General features: G+C 38.2%; 1 pseudogene across 1 annotated transcript; it reads left to right on the top strand.

Annotated features, from left to right (window-relative positions):
* Nucleotides 1-1928: 1928 nt before the first annotated feature.
* Nucleotides 1929-2839, top strand: LOC309824482 (non-selective voltage-gated ion channel VDAC3-like; annotated as a pseudogene). Its single transcript has 2 exons — nt 1929-2563; nt 2678-2839. The product of its transcript is annotated as a non-selective voltage-gated ion channel VDAC3-like (transcript).
* The last annotated feature ends 2884 nt before the right edge of the window (nt 2840-5723 follow it).

Raw genomic sequence — 5723 nt, 5'->3', positions numbered from 1 at the left:
CTAAGCATACCTCATAATGGAAAAGAAAAGCTAGAGGAAAAGGAAAGGAAAAAGGAAAAGGAATAGTTTCAGTATCATCTTTTACTGTGCTTGGTACACACACTGTTTAGGAGTCTTGTGTGGGCCAATATGACTAAAAGAAGGAGCTCACATGGGTTCATTTCTCTATAGTTCTGTATTTCTGGCTCTTAAAATATTATTACTGCATGAATTTAATTTACTTCTTGGTGTGAAATGGTCATCCAGTAAACCAAAGAATGCATCTATTATCCTCACAGCCCATTATGCCACTTTGTCCCACCATGTCCCTCCAACCTCATCTCCATGTTTAGCACCCACAAATCACACATTTTCACTAAAATATTTTGCTGCAGTAGTAAAGATAGTTGTTAAAGACCCTGAGAGAAATAGATCCTATACATTTATTGCATATAAAATGTGAGTTGCAGACTTTATTACAGCCAAAATAAGCTATACAAAAGTAAAGACTTCCTGTAATATTAACAGAGTAATGTCACGCATGCTTCTTGCATTAAAACCTTAAATACCCTTAAGAAACTTGCCGTATGGGAAATGTAAACTTAGTAAATTCACTGTAAGGAGCTTACCTTGTGCAGTACCCTCACATCCACATTTAACCACATGACCACACACACATGAACTCTGTAAGATGTTGTAATTATCTTCTTTGCTTATAATTTGCTTTTAATTATATGTAAAACAAAACCCATTCTGAGGTATATGAAGTCATGTAATCATGTAGGCACCCTGCTTTTCCCATATACTTCATTGATTTTGAATCAAACTAAAAGACAGATTAACTCAACTCATTTATTTAGCATCATTTTTTACAGGTAAGGGAACACGTCCAGAGAGAGAATTATTTGAGGTCACAAAGAGGTTTTGTTATTTTAGTACTCCAGTATATTGGTTTTAATTTAAAATATTTTTTGAGAAACTTTCGCCTCTTCCATATTCCTGACAGGGCAACTTGTTCAGAGGTAGTTACAATTATATGCCAAATTATCATAGCAATTCTGAGATGAAATACTTAGTAGATTTTTTCCTGAACACTCAGTTATTTTGGATACAGTCCTCACCAGTAAAATTATCCACCACATTGTACACTGCCTCCCCATGCTATAGTCGATATCTATCCTTAAAATTGGACACATGGTCTTTTATACTTCGGAAGTATTTTTGTTTGCTTTGGTTTTCTTTCTTTTGTTTTTTGTTTTGTCTGGTGGGCCCAAAGAGAGAGCTCAGATGCTCCCACAGCCCAACTCTAGCTATAGGTAAGCCCAATAAGCAGGACGTAGAGAACTATACATTCAAGCCCATCTCCTTCATGGAGATTTGACAGGGTTTAAGCAGTGCTTTTACTAAAAAAGTTAGACAAGTATCCCTAAAAGGTAGAAAGACTGGGACTTGTGACTGCATCTGATGAATCTATTCCATTCCATCCCATTGTGTGATGATGATCATTCTCTTTGAATCTTGGATTAGAGCACTGGGGAATACTTGTGTGATTTAAAAAAAAAGAGAGAGCACAGGAAACAAAAGAAAAATAGATAAACTGTGCATCAAAGGACACAATCAACAGAGTGAAAAAGCAACTTATGGAATGGGAAACAATATTTATAAATCATATATCTGATAAGGGGTTAATGTTCAGAGTATATATTTTTAAAACTCCTACCACTCAACGACAACAAAAATAATTAAGAAAGAAGCCAAAGGCCGGGCCCTGCCGCGCACGCGCACACTCGGACAGTTGGGGGTGTTAGTCCGGCTCTCGTGTGTGGTGCGCGACCCCGGTGCAACACTCTGGCACAGCCGCAGTGTGGGGCTCGCAGCGCACAGATACCGCAGGTGTGGGGCTGCACAGGCGCGGACGGCGTTGGCCTGAAGAAGACCTTAAGCGGTGCTCTAGTGGAGTGGATGGACTCTTCTGGCTGGGCGGACAGGCCCTGCCGTCGGAGATATGTGTAACACACCAACTTACTGTGACCTAGGAAAGGCTGCCAAGGATGTCTTCAACGAAGGATATGGATTTGGCATGGTCAGAATAGATCTGAGAACCAAGTCATGTAGTGGAGTGGAATTTTCTACTTCTGGTCATGCTTACAATGATACAGGGAAAGCATCAGGCAACCTAGAGACCAAATACAAGATTTCTAACTATGGACTGACCTTCACCCAAAAGTGGAACACAGACAGTACTCTTGGGACAGAAATGTCTTTGGAGAATAGAATAAGTTGGCTGAAGGGTCAAAACTGACTCTTGATACCATATTTGTAGGGAACACAGGAAAGAAGAGTGGGAAATTGAAGGCCTCCTATAAACGAGATTCTTTCAGTCTTGGCAGTAATGTTGGTATCAGTTTTTCTGGACCAAACCATCTATGGCTGGGCTGTGTTGGCCTTTGAAGGTTGGCTTGCTGGTTATCAGATGAGTTTTGACACAGCCAAATCCAAACTGTCACAATAATTTCGCCCTGGGTTACAAGGCCACAGACTTCCAGCTGCACACTCATATGAACAACGGCACTGAATTTGGAAGGTAGATCTACCAGAAGGTGAATGAGAAGATTGAAACATCAATAAACCTCTTGTGGACCACCGGCAGTAACAACACACGTTTCAGCATCGCTGCTAAGTACAAGCTGGATTGTAGAACTTCTCTATCGGCTAAAGTGAATAATGCCAGCCTGATTGGCTGCGTTATACTCAGCCCCTTCAAGCAGGAGTGAAACTGACCCTGTCAGCTCTAATCCATGGAAAGACCTTCAATGCAGGAGGGCACAAGGTCAGGCTGGGATTTGAACTAGAAGCTTAATGTGGTTTGGTTTTGTTTTTTTACACCCTCAGAGTAATTTTTTTTTTTTAATTTCTGCATGTCCATATCAAGTGAACTTTATTAGTAAATAATCATGATCCATTGCTATAAGAGGTGTCCGTGAATTCTGGAGTTCCAAGAGACCTCATAATTGTTTCTTTTTTTTACTCACAAATAACCTGTGTATGTTTATTTTTTATTTTTTCTTCTTATTAGTCATCCATTTTATACACATCAGTGTATACATGTCAATCCCAATCTCTCAATTCATCACACCACAACCCCCAACCCCCGCCGCTTCCCCCCCTTGGTGTCCATACGTTCTCTACATCTGTGTCTCAATTTCTGCCCTGCAAACCAGTTCATCTGTACTATTTTTCTAGGTTCCACATATATGCGTTAATATACGATATTTGTTTTTCTCTTTCTGACTTACTTCACTCTGTATGACATTCTCTAGATGCATTCACATCTCTACAAATGACCCAATTTCGTTCCTTTATATGGCTGAGTAATATTCCATTGTATATATGTACCACATCTTCTTTATCCATTCATCTGTTGATGGGCATTTAGGTTGCTTCCATGACCTGGCTATTGTAAGTAGTGCTGCAATGAACATTGGGGTGAATGTGTCTTTTTGAATTATGGTTTTCTCTGGGTATATGCCCAGGAGTGGGATTGCTAGGTCATATGGTAATTCTATTTTTAGTTCTTTAAGGAACCTCCATATTGTTCTCCATAGTGGCTGTATCAATTTACATTCTCACCAATAGTGCAAGATGGTTCCCTTTTCTCCACACCCTCTCCAGCATTTGTTGTCTGTAGATTTTCTGATGATGCCCATTCTAACTGGTGTGAGTTGATACCTCATTGTAGTTTTGATTTGCATTTCTCTAATAATTAGTGATGTTGAGCAGCTTTTCATGTGCTTTCTTGGCCATCTGTATGTCTTCTTTGGAGAAATGTTTATTTAGGTCTTCTGCCCATTTTTGGATTGGGTTGTTTGTTTTTTTAATATTGAGCTACATGAGCTGTTTATATATTTTGGAGATTAATCCTTTGTATGATGATTCATTTGCAAATATTTTCTCCCATTCTGAGGGTTGTCTTTTCGTCTTGTTTATGGTTTCCTTTGCTGTGCAAAAGCTTTTAAGTTTCATTAGGTCACATTTGTTTATTTTTATTTTTATTTCCATTACTCTAGGAGGTGAATCAAAAAAGATCTTGCTGTGATTTATGTCAAAGAGTATTCTTCCTATGTTTTCCTCTAAGAGTTTTATATCGCTTTGTCTTACATTTAGGTCTCTAATCCATTTTAAGTTTATTTTTGTGTATGGTGTTCTAATTTCATTCTTTTACATGTAGCTGTCCCATTTTTCCAGCACCACTTATTGAAGAGGATGTCTTTTCTCCACTATATATCCGTGCATCCTTTGTCATAGATTAGTTGACCATAGGTGCATGGGTTTATCTCTGGGCTTTCTATCCTGTTCCATTGATGTATATTTCTATTTTTGTGCCAGTACCATATTGTATGGATTACTGTAGCTTTGTAGTATAGTCTAAAGTCAGGGAGTCTGATTCCTCCAGCTCCATTTTCTTCCCTCAAGACTGCTTTGGCTATTCAGGGTCTTTTGTGTCTCCATACAAATTTTAATATTTTTTGTTCTAGTTCTGTAAAAAAATGCCATTGGTAATTTGATAAGGATTGCATTGAATCTGCAGACTGCTTTGGGTAGTATAGTCATTTTCACAATATTGATTCTTCCAATCCAAGAACAGGGTATACCTCTCCATCTGTTGGTATCATCTTTAATTTCTTTCATCAGTATCTTATACTTTTCTGCATACAGGTCTTTTGTCTCCCTAGGTAGGTTTATTCCTAGGTATTTTATTCTTTTTGTTGCAATGGCAGATGGGAGTGTTTCCTTAATTTCTCTTTCAGATTTTTCATCATTAGTGTATAGGAATGCAAGAGATTTCTGTGCATTAATTTTGTATCCTGCAACTTTACCAAATTTATTGATTACCTCTAGTAGTTTTCTGGTGGCATCTTTAGGATTCTCTATGTATAGTATCATGTCATCTGCAAACAGTGACGGTTGTACTTCTTCTTTCCAATTTGTATTCCTTTTATTTCTTTTTCTTCTCTGATTGCCGTGGCTAGGACTTCCAAAACCATGTTGAATAATAGTGGTGAGGGTGGGCAACCTTGTCTTGTTACTGATCTTAGAGGAAATGCTTTCAGTTTTTCACTGTTGAGTATGATGTTTGCTGTGGGTTTGTCTCTGCACTTCCTGGACTTGGGTGTCTATTTCTTTTCCCATGTTAGGGAAGTTTTCAACTATAATCTCTTCAAATATTTTCTCAGGTCCTTTCTCTCTCTCTTCTCCTTCTGGGACCCCTATAATGTGAATGTTGTTGTGTTTAATGTCCCAGAGGTCTCTTAGGCTGTCTTCATTTCTTTTCATTCTTTTTTCTTTAGTCTGTTCTGCAGCAGTGAATTACACCATTCTGTCTTCCAGGTCACTTATCCATTCTTCTGCCTCAGTTATTCTGCTGTTGATTCTTTCTACTGTGTTTTTCATTTCAGTTATTATATTGCTCATCTCTGTTTGTTTGTTCTTTAATTCTTCTAGGCCTTTGTTAAACATTTCTTGCATCTTCTTGATCTTTGCCTCCATTCGTTTTCTGAAGTCTTGGATCATCTTCACTATCATTATTCTGAATTCTTTTTTCTGGAAGATTTCCTATCTCCATTTCATTTCGTTGTTTTTCTGGGGTTTTATCTTGTTCCTTCATCTGGTACATAGCCCTCTGCCTTTTCATCTTGTCTATATTTCTGTGAATGTGTTTTTTGTTCCACAGGCTGCAGGATTGT

This window comes from Grampus griseus, assembly GCF_964374135.1.
Source record: "Grampus griseus genome assembly, chromosome: 6".
In the NCBI taxonomy this organism is placed as follows: domain Eukaryota; kingdom Metazoa; phylum Chordata; class Mammalia; order Artiodactyla; family Delphinidae; genus Grampus; species Grampus griseus.
This window is presented reverse-complemented; position numbering and strand designations above follow the sequence as displayed.